The sequence below is a fragment of the Peromyscus maniculatus genome, chromosome 1, assembly GCF_049852395.1.
Source record: "Peromyscus maniculatus bairdii isolate BWxNUB_F1_BW_parent chromosome 1, HU_Pman_BW_mat_3.1, whole genome shotgun sequence".
Taxonomy (NCBI): Eukaryota; Metazoa; Chordata; class Mammalia; order Rodentia; family Cricetidae; genus Peromyscus; species Peromyscus maniculatus.
Window position 1 is genome coordinate 61248367 of NC_134852.1, and position 19339 is coordinate 61267705.

At 39.1% G+C, this 19339-nt stretch overlaps 1 protein-coding gene across 4 annotated transcripts in view; it reads left to right on the plus strand.

Annotated features, from left to right (window-relative positions):
• The window catches only part of LOC102919175 (mas-related G-protein coupled receptor member B4-like), a 115903-nt gene that overhangs the window by 86902 nt on the left and 9662 nt on the right, over window positions 1-19339 (plus strand). The window lies entirely within an intron of this gene.

Consider the following 19339-nt stretch of genomic DNA (forward strand, 5'->3'; position numbering starts at 1 on the left):
TGGCTTTTATCTTTCAGTTTGTTTATATGGTGCATTACATTGACTAATGTCCATATGTTAAACCATTCCTGCTTTTCTAGAATGAAGCTTACTTGATCATAGTGCATGATTTTTTAGATGTGTTCTTGGATTCAGTTTGTGAGTATTTTACTGAGAAATTTTGCAGGTATGTTCCTGAGGGAAACTGGTCTGTAATTCTCTTTCTTTGTTGAGTCTTTATGCTGTTTGGGTATCAGGGTAGCTGTGGCCTTATAAAGTGAATTTGGCAATGTTCCTTCTATTTCTATTTTGTGCAGTAATTTGAGGAGTATTGGTATTAGCTCTTCTTTAAAAGTCTGGTAGAGTTCTGCACTAAAAATATATGTCCCTGGGCATTTTTTTTGTTGGGAGATGGTTAATGACTGCTTCTATTTCCTTAGTGGTTATAGCTCTCTTTTAAATGTTTATCTGGTCTTGATTAATTTTGGTATGTTATATCTCTTGCAAGAGAATTGTTCTTACAGCCAGTCCACTGTGCCTGTAAAGTAACTTTGAATCAACAGACAGAGTCAGTGATTGTCTGAAATGGATTAGTCATAAATTTCTTGGATGATTTAGGATATGGTGAGAGTGGAGAAGAAATGAGGGACAAAACTAGATGAAATCAAATTCTGGGTGCACCACTCGCACCTGAAGCCAGTTCCAGACAAATAACCCATGAGGATGACAAAAGATGGACTGTATGACTCCATCCACAGGACCTGCTAAAGCTAAGACTCATACCTACCTCACTTTCCTATTTGCACTGATGGGATTGATAAATTCTAACCACACACACATGCCAGTCCTGACATTATGGGACTGTCCCATACAAATGTAATAGCCAATGCTACTACATATGGGTTCCCCATATTCCATGTGGACCTATGTGCCCTGCTGGACTTGAAGGCTCCCCCAAGTTCCAGGGTGCTTATGGCTATTCATGTGAGTACCTTGATTATGGCTATGAAGACCATACTTTAGAAACCAACCTGGCTATGTATTTATTCTATGCTTTCCCAGCAAGAAACCAAATTGTGGGGGGACCTGAGGACTATTATTGCTCCTCCTGGGGATGTGAGACACATGGGCCATGGGTGAAAGAAAAAGATAGAGATGGGGATCTTCTCATTAGGAGGGAAAAGCATCTATCCGGTCAATAGGTGGGCATGATAAATCAAATACAAATGACTATTTATAATGGTTTGTCCACTGCCTAGGCAGAAGAATAAACATGGGGACTTTTAATGTACTTCCAGGACTGGAAAGATTGTGGGACACTGTCAGCATTCAGAAATTTCTCCCATGTGTGGGGCAAATCCCAAAGCCCATTGATCCTGAGTACTGGATCCTATTCAGGATATAAGTGAGGTCTTAGGCCCTACAACTATACCTGTCTAGGTCCCACAGTGAGGGAAGAAAGGGCCCAGGCTCTAGTTCCCATCCAGGCCAACCCAGAGGACTCTGGAGTCCTCTCTAGAATATGTGCACAGTCTTTTAAGTTCTTCCTCTCTAGCCCTCAATGAGGACTGTCAGCTATGTCTTGACCCCAGAACTCCTTATATTACATGGGAATAGGCAATATAGCAAGTATGGAGGTTGAAAAACATCATATCATGAATCTGTCCATCACACAAAATAGCCATGGTCAACTCTGCTTCTGGGAAAAGGAGGTCAAAATCACCCTTGGTAGCACGGGAGGACAAGGAACTTGCTTCTACTCTCCTGGATATCATATGGAACACTCCTGGTACCAGAGACACTGTAACAAAACCTTTAAACTGCAGCTGTGAGATACTGGAAACTCCACACTCCTCTTGGTGCCACCCTGGGGCTCTTTGTTTGATTGCTGCTCAAGGCTCACTTCTTGTATAAACCCCTTTGTTGTGTCAGAATCTGCTCAATTCTGCATCTTGATCAAGCTCCTTCCCAAGTGTATTATTATTCTCAGGAGGGGAACAGGAACATGTTAACCTTTACCCCTTTCACAACAGTCCTAGGGCTGCGCCCATTCTAATCCTCTTGTTAGTAAGTCTAGGGATGGCAGAAATAGCTGGTGTAGTTACCATGGCCCTTCTCAAGGGAGAGCAAAATTAACTGGGCTCTGGGGAGTCAGGTTGACCAAGATTTGGCCTCCCTAGAAATATCCATGGGCCACCTAACATCCTCTCTCAACTCATTGGCAGAGGTAATTCTACAGAATTGGAATGGATTGAACCTGCATCAAAGGGGACTTTGTGTAGCCCTGGGAGAATAATGCTGCTTTTATACTATTCATATGGGAATAATCAAAGAAAGCCTAAGCTTAGTCAGAAAAAGATTGGGGGAAAGATAAGAGTCCAGATTAGCTACACAGGGCTGGTCTGACTCTATTTTCAACTGGTCACCATGGATTACTACCCTAATAACAGGAATGATGGGGCCTTTAGTTATAATTCTATTAATCATGCTTTGTGATCCTTGCCTGCTGAACTCTTTCTCATTTTATTCAAAAGAAAATTAGTTCAGTTACACTCCTAATTCTATAGGCCCAATATGGTCTTCTACAGGACCTGGAACCCTAACATCAATGATTTGATGACCCACTAGAAGAGGGTGAATGTTAGATTCTAATTAACAGTAAGAACTCCACTTTTGTTTCAGTTTGTTCTACTCTGAGCTGTTACAATTTCCTGAGAATGGCTGCAACCCCCAACTCGATATAGGTGTCAATCCCCTTCTTAAAATAAGGCCAAACCACAAATGTTCAATCCTCTTCTGAGTGAGTGGCCCCCAAGCCACATGACCACCTGATAGGCTAAAGTTGTACCACTATGGAAAGTCCCCAACCACCTTCCCCTGTATTACATTATGATTGGATGAGGCTCAGGAACTCTCTTTTTGTGATTTTTTTCCCTTTAAAATTGGATGCCGTCCCTGCCTTGGGGGTGCAGTTGTCCCTCCCACCTCCTTGATATCAGTTTATCTAAATAAATCTTTTTGCTAGAACCAAGTCTTTTGAGGTGGATTATTCCCAGATTCTTTGACCTTAACATCTGTAAAGCATTTTACTAATCAGTGATTGATAGGGGAGGGCCCAGCCCATCATGGGTGGTGCCATCCCTGGGCTTGTTTTCCTGGGTTCTATAAAAGAACAGACTGAGTAGCCATGAGGTGCAAGCCAGTAAGCAGCACCCCTCCATGGCCTCTGCATTAGCTCTTGACTCCTGGTCTCTGCCCTATTTGAGTTTTTCTCCTAACTTCCTTCAGTGATGAACAGTGACATGGAAATATAAGCTAAATAAACTTTTCCTCTCTGAGTTGCTTTGGTCATGGTGTTTCATCATAGCAATTGTAACCATACCTAAGACTAAGATTAGAAAACAGGATACATCTTTCTTCCATATCCAAGAAACATATCTCCCCATCAAGGACAGACATCACTTTTGGCTAGACAGATGAAAAAAATCTATTTCATGTAAATGGGCCCATGAAGCAACCAAGAATAGCTATTTCAATATCTGAAAAAAATGGACTTCCAACCAAATCTAATCAGTAGAAATAAGGAATAATACTATATACCCATTAAAGGAAATATCCACCAAGAGGATATTATGACTCTAACATTTATACATCAACTGCAAAGGCACCCAAGTCATAAAAGAGACAATACCATAAAATCTCATACTGACCCTAATACAATGATGTGGGTTCAATACCCCACTCTCACCAATAGAGAGATCATACAAACAAAATCTAAACAGAATGAACCTAACAGACATCTGCAGATCATTCTATCCAAATACTGAACAGTACTCTGGTAGTTTAAATGAGAATATCCCCCACAGACTCATATATTTGAAGGCTTAATCTTGAGTCAGTTGAACTATTTGGAAATGATTAGGAGGTGTGGCCTTGTTGAAGGTTGTGTGTCAATGTGGTAGGCTTTGAGGTTTTAAACTCCACACTATTCTCAGTTCTCTCTGCCTCATACATGTGTATCGGATTTAAACTGTCAGCTCCTGTCCTAGCAATATGCCTGCCTGCTTGCCACCATGCTCCTTACCATTATGGTCATGGACTCACCCTCTGAAAAAGAAAGCACACATTTAACTCTTTATTCTTTTTTAAAGGAATTTTACATACCAATCACAGACAGATCTCCCACTCTTCCCTCATCCTGCCCCTCCAGCATTCCACCCCCCCAACTCCCCATTCCCTCCTCCAACAAGGTAAGGCCTCCATGTGGAGTCAGCAGAGTCTGGTACATTCAGTAGAGGCAGGTCCAAGCCCCTCCACCTGCATCAACAATGTGCAAAGTGTCCAACTGTAGGTAGTGAGATCCAAAAAGTCAGTTCATGCACCAGGGATGGATCCTGATCCTACTACCCTTAAGGGCCCCTTAAGCACTTCATGCTGCACAACTATCTCACTTATGCAGAGGGCCTAGTCCAGTCCCATGGAGGCTCTACAGCTGTTGGTCTAAAGTTCATGAGTTCCTACTAGTTTGGTTTGGTTGGCTCCTTAGGTTTCCCCATCATGGTCTTGTTGCCCCTTGCTAATAGAATCCCTCTTCTCTCTTTTCAACTGAACTCTTGGAGCTCAGCCTAGTGCTTGGCTGTGGATATCTGCATCTGCTTCCATCAGTTACTGGATGAAGGCTCTATGATGATATTTAGGGTATTCACCAATCTGATTACTGGGGTAAGCCAGTTCAGGCACCTTCTCCACTATTGCTAGTAGCCTAAGCTTGGGTCATCCTTATGGATTCCTGGGAACTTCCCTAGCACCTGGTTTCTCCTTATCCCCATGATGTCTCCTTCTGTCATGGTATCTCTTTATTTGCTCTCCTACTCCATCCCTGTTCCTTTATGTTCTCATCCCCCATTCCCTATCCTCTATTGCCCCCACCATCCTCAGTTTATTCTTGGAGATCTCATCAATTTCCCCTTCCCAGGACAATCCATGTGTATCTCTTAGGGTCCTCCTAGTTAGCTAGCTTCTCTGGAGCTGTGGGTTGTAGTCTGGTTATCCTTGTTGCAGATCTACCAGACAGAAACTTAAAAGAGAAATAAGGGATCTAACAGATGTTATGACTCAAATGGACTTAATATATATATATATATATATATATATATATATATATAATATTCCACCCTAATACAAAAGAATATACCTTCTTCTCAGCACCCCATGGAACCTTCTCTAAAACTGACCACATACTCAGTCACAACACAAATCTCAATGGATACAAAAAATGGGAATAGCCTCTTGTAATTTATTGGACCACCATGGCTTAAAATTACATTTCAACAACCACAAAATTACAGAAAACCTTCAATATCATGGAAACTGAATAATGCTCAACCGATTCACCAATGGGTCGAGGAAGAAATAAATAAATAAATTAAGGACTTCCTAGAATTCAATGAAAATGAGTATACTACATACCCAAACTAATGGGACACAATGAAAGCAGTGCTAAGAGGAAAATTCATAGCACTAAATGTCCACATAAAAAAGTTGGAGAAATCTCAAACTAGTGACTTAACAGAACATCTGAAAAAGAAGCAAACTAACCCAGGAGGAAGAGATGCCAATAAATAATCAAACTTATGGCTCAAATCAATAAAATAGAAACAAAGAGAATAATACAAAGAGTCAGTGAAACAAAGAGTTGGTTCTTTGAGAAAATTAACAAGGTAGACTAGCAAGCTTTATCCACATTAATGAAAGGCAGAGAGGTAACATCCAAGTTGACAAAATTAGAAATGAGTAGGGAGACATAATAACAGACAGTGAGGAAATCCAGAGAATCATCAGGTCATACTCCAAAAACCTATACTCCCCAAAATTAGAAAATATAAAATAAATGGACAATTTTCTCAATAGGTACCACATACAAAATTAAATCAAGATCAGATAAACAATTTAAATAGACCTATAACCCCTAAGGAAATAGAAATGGTCATTAAAAGTCTCACAACCATAAAAAAGCCCAGAACCAGGTGGTTTCAGTGAAGAATTCTACCAATTTTTCAAAGAAGAGCTAATATCAATACTCTTCAAATTGTTCCACACAATAGAAACAGAAGGAACATTACCAAATTCTTTTTATAAGGCTACAGTTACTCTGATACCCAAACCAAACAAAGATGCAAAAAAAAGAGAATTACAGATCAATTACCCTTCATGAACATTGATGCAAAAATACTCAATAAAATATTGGCAAATTGAATCCAAGAATACATCAAAAAATTATCCACCATGACCAAGTAGGATTCATCTCAAAGATTCAAGAATGGTTCAACATATGAAAATCTGTCAATGAAATACACCATATAAACAAACTGAAAGAAAAAAAGCCACATGATCATCTCATTAGATACTGAAAAAGCCTTTGACAAAATCCAACAAACCTTGATGATAATGGTCCTAGAGAGATCAGGAATCCAAGGAACATACCTAAACATAATAAAGGCAATTTACAGCAAGCCAACAGCCAATATCAAATTAAACAGAGAGAAACTCAAAGTGATTCCACTAAAATCAAGAGCAAGACAATGTTGTCCACTTTCCCCATATCTATTCAATATAGTGAGTGAAGATCTAGCTAGAGCAATAAGACAACAAAATGAGATCAAGGGGTTACAAATTTGAAAAGAAGAAACCAAACTTTTGCAATTTGCTTACTGTTTGGTTGTATCCATAACTGACCCCAGAAATTCTACCAGGAACAGCTACAGCTAATAAACATCTTCAGTAATGTGGCAAGGCACAAGATTCATTTAAAAAAATCAGTGGCTCTCCTATATGCAAATGAGAATTGGGCTGAGAAAGAAATCAGAGAAACATCACTCTTTACAATAGCCACAAATAATATAAATTACCTTTTAAAAGACCTGTATAACAAGATCTTTAAGTCTCTGAAGAAAGAAATTGAAGAAGATGTCAGAAAATGGAAACATCTCCCATGCTCATGGATAGGTAGGATTAACATAGTAAAAGTGGCAGTCTTACCAAAAGCAATCTACAAATTCAAAGCAATCCCCATCAAAATCCCAACACAATTCTTCACAGACCTAGAAAGAAAAATACTCAACTTCATATAGAAAAAAAACCCCAAACAACCCAGGATGACTAAAACAATTCTGTATAATAATGTAACCTTTGAAGGCATCAACATCCTTGACCTCAAGCTCTACTATAGAGCTATAGTAATAAAAACAGCTTAGTATTGGCATAAAAACTGACATGTGGACCAAGGGAATCAAATTAAAGACCCTGACATTAACCCACACACCCATGAACACCTGACTTTTGACAAAGAATCCAAAACTGTATGATGGAAAAAAGAAAGCATCTTCAACAAATGGTGCTGGCATAACTGGATGTCAACATGTAGAAGACTGCAAATAGATCTGTATCTATCACCATGCACAAAACTCAAATCCAAGTGGATCAAAGACCTCAACCTAAATCCAGTTACTCTGAACCTGATAGGAGAGAAAGTAGGAAGTAGTCTTGAATGCATTGGCACAGGAGACCACTTCCTAAATATAACACCAGTATCACAGACACTGAGAGCAACAATCAATAAATGGGACCTCTTGAAACTGAGGAGCTTTTGTAGGGCAAAGGATATGGTCAATAAGAGAAAAGGACAGTCTACAAAGTGGGAAAAGGTCTTTACCAACCCCACATCTGACAGAGGGCTGATATCTAAAATATATGAGGAAGTCAAGAAACTAGACAGCAAAATACCAAACAATTCAAATGAAAAAATGGAATAAATAGCTAAACAAAGAATTCTCAACAGAAGAAACTCAAATGGCCAAGAGACATTTAAGGAATTGCTCAACATTCTTAGTCACCAGGGAAATGCACATTAAAATGAATCTGACATACCATCTTACACCTCTCAGGATGGTTAAGATCCAAAACACTGATAACAGCTTATGTTGGAGAGGATGTGGAGCAAGGGGAACACTCTTCCACTGTTGGTGGGAATGCAAACTTGTACAGTCACTTTGGAAATCAGTATGGCGTTTTCTCAGAAAATTGGAAATCAATCTACTGTGAGACCCAGGTATACCACTCTTGGGCACATACTCAAGGAATGCTCAATCATACCACAAGAACACATCCTCAACTATGTTCATAGCAGCATTATTCATAATTGCCAGAACCTGTAAATAATCTAGATGCCCCTCAGGTGAACAATGGATAAAAGAAATGTGGTCCATATACACAATGGAGTACTACTCAGCAGTGTTTAAGAGAGTAAAAGAACATAAAGTTGGGTAAATTGGAAGAGAGGATCTGGGTGGAGAGGAAAGAACATGATAAAAATATATAAGAAAAATTTTAAATAAAAAGTTAAAAAGATAAATGTGCAAAAAACAAAAAAAATGTTTTTATTTGTGTATTTGAGATTTGCATACCAGCAGTTAATTGGTTGGTGGAGGGTTTTCCCCACCTTTTTTCTTGTCTCGTTTCTTCTTTCAGCAGAGGTGACTACATTAAGATAGGAGCTAATCCATAACAGGGTTAAGATGTGGATGTTCTGTTTGTTGGTATTTAGTGTCATATTCTCTACCCCAGGTAGTTTGCTTGTCAGCTACAGTTTGATGGCTTCAGTGCCTTAGTCAAGAAGTTTGGAACTAATTTCCCCTGGAGTATGGACCTGTCCTGGTTCTCAAGGCTTGATAGCAAAAATAGAATGCCCTGTCATAATATTGTCATGCTATGTTAGGTCCCACCAAGTGGGAGGAGCCTGAGTCTGCTGCCCCCTGTGGTGCCTGGACAGCATCTGGTGGGGAACTGGTTTTGATCTCTGGAGTCTCACAACGATAGATAGGAGCAGTGAGCACATTGCAGTCCCTGGCAAACAGCCATGGAGTCTGCTTGTCTGGAATGCAGTTCGATGGATTTTGACAAAAGCAGAACAACATTCATTTGTCTTTATAATCTCCTGCAGAAAAGTTTTGATGCTCTAAACAGCTTGTATTCTCTCATTTCCTGCCATTGCTCCTGGTAATCATTACCTTATGTCATTGTTGAGTTATGTCTTCCAATACTTTGTTTTATTGCTTTGATCCAGCATGTGGCTCTATTAGACAAACTTCATTCAGTTTTCATTTAGACTTCTTCCATGTCTTCTCATGGTGGGCCCTTTATTATTAATGATGATTAATGATTCACTTTATATGGATGGTCCACCCTTTTCTCATTCACTTATCTGTAAAGAACATTTTGTACACTTCTAGATGTGGCAAAGAGAGTCAGTATTGCAAACTTCTGTTTATAATGCTTCTGAGGTGCTAGTGATTGATCCTGGAGCCTTCCACATGCTGGGTAAGTGCTCTGTCACAATCTTCAGCTACAGATGCTTTTGTAGAGCTGTATGTGCAGAATGGAATTTTTATTAATTTTATGAATTCCAAATTACTTGGCTCCTGTGTTTTATGATAAGCCTCTATCTTGTACTTTTAGAAACTTTCACCTGACTTTTTAAGCTCCTGGGTATTTTTTTATTTCACCCATAGTATGTGAGCATCCCTGATGCTCCTTCTCAATGGCAGTTGTACCGTCAATGTTCTTATACTCCAGGAGCCATATTCTAGTATCTCATTGTGTTCCTTTAAAATTTTCGCTTTTAATGGATATCATAAATATTTTTCTAAACATATTTGGCATCTATATATCTTTTTTAAAAAGGTTAATTTAAGTGTGTGTGTGTGTGTGTGTGTGTGTGTGTGTGTGTGTGTGTGTGTGTGTGTGTATTCCTGTGTGTGTTCAGGTTCCTGTAAGGACATAGGACATCAGATCCCCTCAAGCTGGAGTTACAGATTGTTGTGAGTTGTCTCATATGCTTGGAAAGGAACCAAAGTCCTTTGCAAGAAAAGTACTCAACTTTAAACACCGAGCCCTATCTCCAAACAGATGTCTGAGACCATCGCCCCAGTATGCTGAGGACCATCCCCTAAGCTTTGCCTGCTAAACATTCCATAAAACCATCATTCTGGGGAACAAGCACCAATCACATGAACACTTGGGAAGGAGACAGTTTAACCTCATCCAAATCATGGAAATAATTTCCTTAAAGCAGCTAAAGTTGATATCCTTGTCAGTTTCTAAGTGAAATCACATATTTAACTGACATAAAGTAATTGTAGCATTAAGAACATACAGGGAAATAATAGAAAATAAGACTGAATATTTGATGTGAGCATGTACATTAAAAGAATATGAATAATAAAAAATTTTCATGAAGGAAAGACAGTAAGAAGAATGTGTTGCCTGTGTGAAATTCCACATTTCCTTGGGGAAGTCCGTAGATCCATTCCATATAGACAGATCACTAACAAAAATAAGTTTGTATTCAGAGATACTAATGATAAAAGCAATCAGACATTGAAATTAGGAAATGGTTTCTAGAGGATAGAATTCAGAGTCTATTTCACTGCATGTATATTTATGTAATTTGGAACAGAGCTATACAAATGGATGTACTATGCTGTAGTAAAGAAAATTCCAAAAGAGTAAATTCGGTGTGTTGAGTGGACCAATGATACATTTGTTCTTTAGTCATAAAGCTCTAGAATGCAATTTCATGATCCTTGATGTTACTGCCTAGGAGGTGAGAGTTTGCAGTCAGAGAATCATAATTACTTGGAGGGGTATGAATGAAATATTAATGGATGAAGCTGATGTGTGAGTGAAACAAGGCAGAAATGAAGAAATACCATAGTGAGGATCCAGATTCAAACATATCTGATATCTGATTTGCCCCCAGAACATGTACAGGAGGTTACAATGTCTGATCAGAGTTTGTACAAACTTCATGCGGTCACAAACCCTTATTCACCTCCTAGAAGCATCTGCTGAATAGAAGAACAAAGTTGTAAACTATCTAAGAAAGGATCTCTTTTCCTCATTACAAGTCAGCTTCCCATCTCTGGACTAGAACATGGAAGAAAGGTCAAGATATATTGCTTGAACTTCCAGAGAGTTCTTGGTATGCTGTTTCTGCTGAGCTCACATCCTCTTGATTCTATCACAGAGTACTATATGCAGGGATCTTGTGTTTCCTACAAAGACAAGAGATAAGCTTCTCTCTGAAATGTTCTCCCTTTCAACACAGCCCCTGTTTCACCCAAAACATTCAGATTTGGTGATGTGGAGAGAAGACATCCTCTGACATTCATTTAAGGAAGAAGACTATGTGCAAGCAAAGTTGAGGCCCTGTCAAACAGGTTTCAGTATTTTGCTTGCTTCTTCAAAGCATTTGTATGATGCATGCGATAAACCACCAAGAAGAACATTGGTTCAAATTGGAGTCATTGAAGAGTTAACCTCAGGATGGGATGATTCACAAAGATAGGAAAAGTTAAGGGAAATTGGAAATGCATGGGGAATTTTTATGGAGTAGCACACTGAAGCAGGGTTTTACTCCTAGGCTTTAAGTGACAGGGGGTAAGAGCTGTCACTTCAGAAAAAATGAATTTCTTTGGTTAATGAGCTGGCAAGTGTGCATTGCATGCACGTGTGTGTGTGTGTGTGTGTGTGTGTGTGTGTGTGTGTGTGTGTTCTTGCATAAGTATGAGTCTGTGCATTCCATAGCAAGGTTAGGCAGGTCCTATGGTAATCCCAAACCTGAGATATTTGTCCTCACCTTCCTTCTTATTTGAAATTAGATCCCTTTAACCACTCTTCACATCAGATAAACTAGCATGAGCTTCTTGGATTCTCATGTCTCTCTCTCATATCCTGCCACTGGAATGCTGGGATTACAGATGAGCACAGTATTTGTTCTTGCCTGATGGGGGTTCTAGGACTTCCAACACAGGTTTTCAGGCTTGCTTACTAGGAGTTAAAAATCAGTGGGCCATCTTCCCAACACATGTTACATGTTTAGGGATATTCTAAATATCTCTTTTATTTCTATCCCTTGAACAAACTAAATTTCAACATAGGTATGCAAATCAGTATATTTTAATTCTGTCAGACTTCAAAATACTGTCTAATTTCAATAACAGTTATTGACCAAGTATATTAATGAATAAATAAACTGATTAGTTTGATTGTAATTCTGTTCTCTACCTTCATTTACCAGAATTGAGCCCATCATGAAATATATTGCTTTCACCATTTTCAGCCTTTGAAATTATCACCTTCAGTTGAATTACCAGATCAATATACATCCCTGTACAATGAAGGTTTAAAAGAGACTCCTTTGTTTTTGGCTCCTTTCATGCTTCTTCCATTAGCATCCTGGGTACACCCGTTTCCATTTCCATAATTTCTCTCTCTGGTTATCTATTTCCTTATGGCAAGTATCCAAAGGACTTACTTGAATTTACTTTCAGAAAGGACCAATGCCAAAGTAGCATTTCATTTTCCTGTGATCACAGCACACATTATAAAATTATACTTTAGAATTATGCACTCTAACCAAACAGCATATTAAGGTTTCTATAGACTATTTCATAATTCATATACCCCAGCCCATAACTCCTGTGGAAGAGCCATGCTTTACAAGAGGCCACCAACATTCCCTCAGAGGCCACCCAGCCTATTCCCAACAGCCCCAAGTCATCATTTCCCAGTCCTCACTCCAGCAGATGCCCCCTGCTTTACCACAGGCAAAATCAGAAACTAGAACCCCAGATGTTACCCAGGCCACCAGAACCACAGCAGAGACACCCCACTAGACCAGAGGACATGCCAGCTACCAGAACCACAGGTTGCTGAGGAAGACCAGAGTGGAAACAGAAACTAAAGAAACACCCATCCAACAAAAACAAACTCAGAAGCTTCCATATGAACGAATAATTACCCAAAACCAAGAGACCAAAATGCCAGTGTAAAAACACAACAACCAGGGTAATATATCACCACCAGAGCCCAACTATCCTACTACAACCAGCTCAGGATATTCTAACACTGCTGAAGCACAAGAAAATGGCCTTAAACCAATGTTTTGAAGATGATAGAGGTCCTTAAATAAGAAATAAATAAATCCCTTAATGAAACCCAGGAAAACACGAACAAAAATTTGGAAGAAATGAATACATCCCTAAAAGAAAGTCGGGAAAACAGAAATAAACAATTGGAGGAACTAAATAAGTCCCTTAAAGAAAGCCAAGGGAAAAAACTCAAATACATAGATGAAGGGAGTGAATAAAACTGTCCAAGACCTGAAAATGGAAACAAAGGCAGTAAAGAAAACAAAAATGGAAGAAATCATAGAGATGAAATAGCTACGTAATCAAACAGGAACTACAGATTCAAGCATCACCAATAGAATACAAGAGATGGAAGAGAGAATCTCAGGAATACAGGAGAAATTGATTCACCTTTCAAAAGAAATGTTAAATCTAAAATATTCCTGACACAAATCATCCAAACCTAAGAATAATAAGAATAGAAGAAGGAGAAGAATCACAGCTCAAATACCCTAAAAATATTTTTAATACAATCATAGAAAAATTCCTTACTTTAAGAAGGACATGCCTATAAAGGTACAAGAAGCTTACAGAACACCAATAGATTGGACTGGAAAAGAAAGGCCCCCTCACCACATAATAATGGAAACATTAAACATACTGAACAAAGAAAGAATATTCCAAGCTGCAAGAGGGAAAGGCCAAGTAACATATGAAGGCAGACCTCTAAAAACGACACACGACTTCTCAACGGAGACTCTAAAAGCCAGAAGGGCCTGGACAGATGTCTTGAAGCCTTTAAGAAACCCCAGATATGAGCCAAGATTAATATACTCAGCAAAGCTCTCAGTCACCACAGATGGAGAAAACAAGATAATCCATGATAAAGTCAAATTTAAACAATATCTTCCCATAAATCCAGACCTATAGAAGAGGCTGGAAAGAAAACTCCAATGCAAGAAGCTTAACTACTCCCATGAAACACAGTAAATAAATAATCTCATATCAGCAAAACCAAAAGAAGGAAATCACTCCCCCACACACAACCACCACCACCAGTAACAACAAAATAACAGGAATTAGCAATCATTGATCATTGATAACTCTCAATATCAATGGACTAAATTGCCTAATAAACAGATACAGACTAGTAGAATTGATGTCAAAACAGGATCCATCCTTCTGCTGAATGCAAGAAACATGCCTCACCATCAAAGAGAGACATTACCTCAGAGTGAAAGGCTGGAAAAAGACTTTCCAAGGAAATGGACCTAAAAATCAAGCTGGTATAGCTAATCTAATATCTAACAAAATAGACTTCAAAACAAGATTAACCAAAAGTGACAGAGAAGGACACTTCATTCTCATCAAAGGAAAGATCTACCAAGACAATCTTTCAGTAGTTAAAATCTATGCCTAAAATGCAAGAACACCCATATTTGTCTTGTTTTTTATTAGGGGATTTTTTTTAATTCACTTTACATATCAACTACAGATCCCTCTCTTTCCTTCTCCTGCCCCTCTGGCCTTCTCCCCCAACCCACCCACAATTTCCTCCTCCAACAAAGTGAGGCCTCCCATGGGGAGTCAGCAGAGTCTGGTACATTCAGTAGAGGCAGGTCCAAACCCCTCCCCCTGCACCAAGGCTGTGCAAGGTGTTCAACTATAGGCAGTGGTCTCCAAAAAGCCCACTCATGTCCTAAGGGTGGATCCTGTCCCCACTGCCAGAGGGCCTCTTAAGCAGATCAAACTACAAAACTGTCTCACTATTCAGAGGGCCTAGTCCAGTTCCATAGAGGCTCCATAGCTATTGGTCCACAGTTCATGAGTTCCTAATAGTTTGGTTTTGTTGTCTCTGTAGGATTCCCCACGATGATCTGTTGCTCCCTGCTCATAGAATCCCTTTTCTCTCTCTTCCACTAGTCTTCTGGAGCTCATCCTGGTGATTGGCTGTGGATCTCTGTATCTGCTTCCATCAGTTACTAGATGAAGGCTCCATGATGATAGGGTATTCACCGATCTGATTACTGGGATAAGCCAATTCAGGCACTATCTCCACTATTGCTAGTAGTCTAAGCTGGGGTCATCCTTGTAGATTCCTGGGAACTTCCCTAGCACCTGGTTTCTCCCTATCCCCATGATGTCCCCCTCTATCATGGTATTTCTTTCATTGCTCTCCTACTCCATCCCTGTTCCAGCTCCACCATCTCATTCCCTATGTTCTCACTTCCCATCCCCTAACCCTCCATTGCTCCCCTCATCCCCAGCTTACTCATGAAGATCTCATTTATTTCCCTTTCCTCGGGCGATCCATGCATCCCTGTTTGGGTGCTCATAGTTAGCTAGCTTCTTTGGAGCTGTGGGTTGCAGTCTGGTTATCCTTTGTTTTACATCTAGTATCCACTTATGAGTGAGTACATACCATGTTTGTCCTTCTGAGTATGGGTTACCTCACTTGGGATGATATTTTCTACTTGTATCCATCTGCCTGCAAATTTCATGATGTCTTTTTTTTTTATTGCTGAGCAGTACTCAACTGTGTACATTTTCTTTATCCATTCTTTGGTTGAGGGGCATCTAGGTTGTTTTAAGGTTCTGCCTATTATGATTAATGCTGCTATGAACATAGTTGAGTGTATGTCCTTGTGGTATGATTGAGCATTCCTTGGGTATATGCCCATACTGATTTCCAAAGTGCCTGTACAAGTTTGCACTCCCACCAACAGTGGAGGAGTGCTCCCCTTGCTCTACATCCTCTCCAACATAAGCTATCATCATTTGAGATTCTTCTGTTGAGATTTCTCTGTTTAGCTCTGTGGCCCATTTTTTAATTGGATTGTTTGGTATTTTGATGTCTAGTTTCTTGAGTTCTTTATATATTTTGGATATCAGCCCTCTGTCAGATGTGTGGTTGGTGAAATCTTTTCCCATTCTGTAGGCTGTTGTTTTGTCTTATTTACTATGTCCTTTGCCTTCCAGAAGCTTCTCAGTTTCAGGAGGTTCCATTTATTAATTGATGCCCTCAGTGTCTGTGCTACTGGTGCTATATTTAGGAAGTGGTTTCCTGGGGCACCCACATTTGTAAAGAAAACACTATTGAAGCTGAAATCACAGATCAACTCTCACACAATGATAGTGGGAGACTTCAATGCCCCAATCCCACCATTAGACAGATCATCCAGATAAAAACTAGATGGAAAAATACTGGAGCTAACAGACATTATGAGCCAAATGAACCTAAGAGTTATCTACAGAACATTTCACCAAAACACAAAAGAACATACTTTTTTCTCATCACCTCATGAAACATTCTTCAATATTGACCTCATACACAGTCACAAAGCAAGTCTTAAGAGATACTAGAAAATTTGGTCTACCTAGTCCACCTCTAGAAGGATGGTTGCTATATTTCACTAAGATGAATGACTGTATGATGGAGAGTTGGGAAAGAGGGAAGAGCTGACCAATGCATGAGCTGTTCAGAGAAGCAGAAGTGGAGACTTGACATCAGTGACAGGTGTGAAAGAGGGCTAATGACAGTAAAACATGTCATTGCCCAGTGGAGTCACAAGTGTGGTGTGCACACACCTGGAGTTATGCAGGTGCAGACTTAGCCCCAAAACACACTGTCCAGCTATGGGGTCTTCCTAGTGATGGGCAACTATAGAGGCCTGAGATGAGCAACAGTTCACTTTCTGGATTGGACCTCCTCATAACCTTGGTCCACTATGGTCTGTGATGTCACCAAAGGCAATTGGTATCTATAGTCCATGCTGCTGCCCCAGGCCATGATGAAGCCTGAGATTCATATGTACATACACAGTCTGTGCCAATGACCAAAGCCTTGGTGATGTCCTTGGCATTTTGTGGCTTTGGGAAGCCATGTTGATATTAAGTGGCCTGTGTAGTCACCCAGAGGCCATGTTGAGAACTGTGATCTATGCTGCTGCTAAAGGTCATGATACAGAGATGTTGAATTTTCCTCTAACAAGCATGGTTGGGATTAGAGAAGGAGAGAGCCATTTTCCAACTCCAAAACCAGCTTTAATTTTTAATTGAACTGTGACTACATAAAGACCATTTGTGTTAAGGGTCTGTAGAGAAGAGCAGAAACAAACATTTAGAAAAACTAATGAAATTTCATAGGTGATATACCAATAGGCCAATTTACTCTTTTTTCTTGGGACATTTTTTTTTCTGGATGATTTTTTTCTTTTTCTTCAGATATCTCATTTGTCCAGTTTTCTTCAGATTCCTTGACCTTCATACTCCTGAAAGACAAAAATAAGAACCCTTCCACAATCCTAGCTTTGGAGAGGTACCCTTTTGGCAAGTTATAGCTGATTAAATCGAATGCATTTATTAGTTGTATAAGTTAATTTAAATTGAATGGCCATGCTGGTTGATGAACAATCACCTCTTCTAATTAAGAGGTCTCTCTTTTTCAAATCAAATCTTTGTCAATTTTGATGGTATCCATAGCTTTTCTTCTCCTATAGAAAAAACAGAAAATAGTTTACAACATAATACATATCCTGGTTTCCATTCTGAAGTGAGCACATTCTTAAAGTATATAGGCTGATTTAATTCTGTAGGTTTTTTCTACTATATAAAGTCTCTCTGCAGCTGTTGTTCCTTTCTCATTAGCATTAAAAACTTCCAAGTTAATAAGGAATTATGTAATACATTTCTGGGGGGTTTGTTATCCCTTTCTGTTTATTTAGCATATTCTTGAGAGTTTCATTTCATTTTTCTGTGACTGTTTGGCCTGTAGGATTATGTGGTATACCTGTAATATAATATTATTACAATATAGTAAAATTGTAATAATTATTACAATACAGTAATAAGCAAAAAGCTGTTTAATTTTACCAGAGACATATGCTGGAGCATTGTGAGTTTTAATTTGTACAGGTATACCCATGTTGGCTATAACTTCTAGCAAATGTGTGATTATAGGATAAGCTTTTTCAGAACTCAGAGTAGTTGCCCATTGAAATCTTGAATAGGCATCAATGGTGTGGTGTATATATTTCAATTTTCCAAATTCTGAAATGTGAAACACATCCATCTAGCAGATTTAATCCCTGTGAGTACCTTTTGGCTTACATCCTTCTGGTAGTACATTCTGATTGTAAAAAGAACAAATAGAACATTTCCTTACAATTTCCTTGGCTTGTTTCCAGGCTATGGAAAAATCATTTTTTAAACCCTTACTATTGACATGATATTTTTATGAAATTCTGAGGCCTCCAGCACATTTTCTATCAATAGTTTATTGATCGCATCATTATCTTGTGCTAGAGATCCTGCTAGACCCAAATGGGATTGGATGTGAGTTATATATAAGGGATGATTCCTATTTCTGATTATATCTTGTAACTGAATAAATAATGAAGTTAATTCTGATCATCAGGGATACATTCTGAAATCTCAGTATGTAAGACCACTCTTTCAGCATTCTGAGAATCAGTAACTATGTTGAGAGGTTTTAAAAATTCATTAATACCATCAGAATAGCATATAATTCCAATTTTTAAACTGAATTATAAGGAATTTGAACCACTTTACTTAAATTTTCTGATTTGTAACCTACCTTTCCTTGTTTGTGTGCATCTGTATAAAATGTACGAGCTCCAGATATGGGTGTTTCCCATACAATGTGAGGTAAAATTCAATCAGCTCTTTTTATAAGTACAATTCTATTGCTTTTGGGACATTTGCTGTTAATCTCTCCTAAAAAATTACTGCAGGCTCTTCGCCAAAGTCCACTTTCTGCCCATAATTTGTCAATGTCCTCCTTAGCTAAAGGTATGACCATTTCTGTTGGGTCTATTCCTGCTAATTGACAAAGTTTCAATTTTCCTTTTAAAATAAATCTGAGTTCATTTCCATATGTTTTTATTTTTTACTCTGTTTATTTGGTAGAAATATCCATTCCATTTCCCTGATGATTAGGGAAGTTGAGCAATTCCTTAAATGTCTTTCAGCCATTTGGGATTCCTCTGTTGAGAATTCTCTGTTTAGTTCTAAAGCCCATTTCTCAATTGGACTGTTGGTCCTTTTGATGTCTAATTTCTTGAGTTCCTTATATATTCTGGATATCAGTCCTCTGTCAGATGTGGGGTTGGTGAAGATCTTTTCCCATTCTGTAGGCTGTCGCTTTGCCTTGTTGACCATATCCTTTGCTCTACAAAAGCAGGGACGCTTGGCTCGGTCTGGGAGGGGGGAATGGACCTGCCTGGACTGAGTCTACCAGGTCAACCCCGGTCCTCGGGGGAGACCTTGATCTGGAGGAGGTGGGAATGGGGGGTGGGCTGGGGGGAGGGGTGGGCGAGAGGGGGAGAACAGGGGAATCTGTGGCTATTATGTTGAACTGAATGGTGTTGTAA